Genomic DNA, 303 nt, shown 5'->3' on the forward strand with positions numbered 1-303 from the left:
ATATATATATATATATATATATATATATATATATATAACATCAAACTTTTAGTTTTAATTTTAGTTTAAAAAAAATTTAGTTTTCTTTTTAAATTTTCGTCTTTTTTAATCACCTTTTTGTCTGTACTAGTTCATATTAATTATCCTTAAGTTTGACAAATTAAATATTTTAATATAGAAAGCAGGGATGTAACAAAAAATATAAAGGTCATTCTACTCCCTTTGATATGAAGAAAATGGAATTATGTTCAGAGGCAAACCTCAGTGCCCTTGATGGAGTTGGACTCTGGAGAGGAAGGGAGC

This window comes from Sinocyclocheilus grahami, unplaced genomic scaffold, assembly GCF_001515645.1.
Source record: "Sinocyclocheilus grahami isolate Dianchi unplaced genomic scaffold, SAMN03320097.WGS_v1.1 scaffold3307.1, whole genome shotgun sequence".
Taxonomy (NCBI): domain Eukaryota; kingdom Metazoa; phylum Chordata; class Actinopteri; order Cypriniformes; family Cyprinidae; genus Sinocyclocheilus; species Sinocyclocheilus grahami.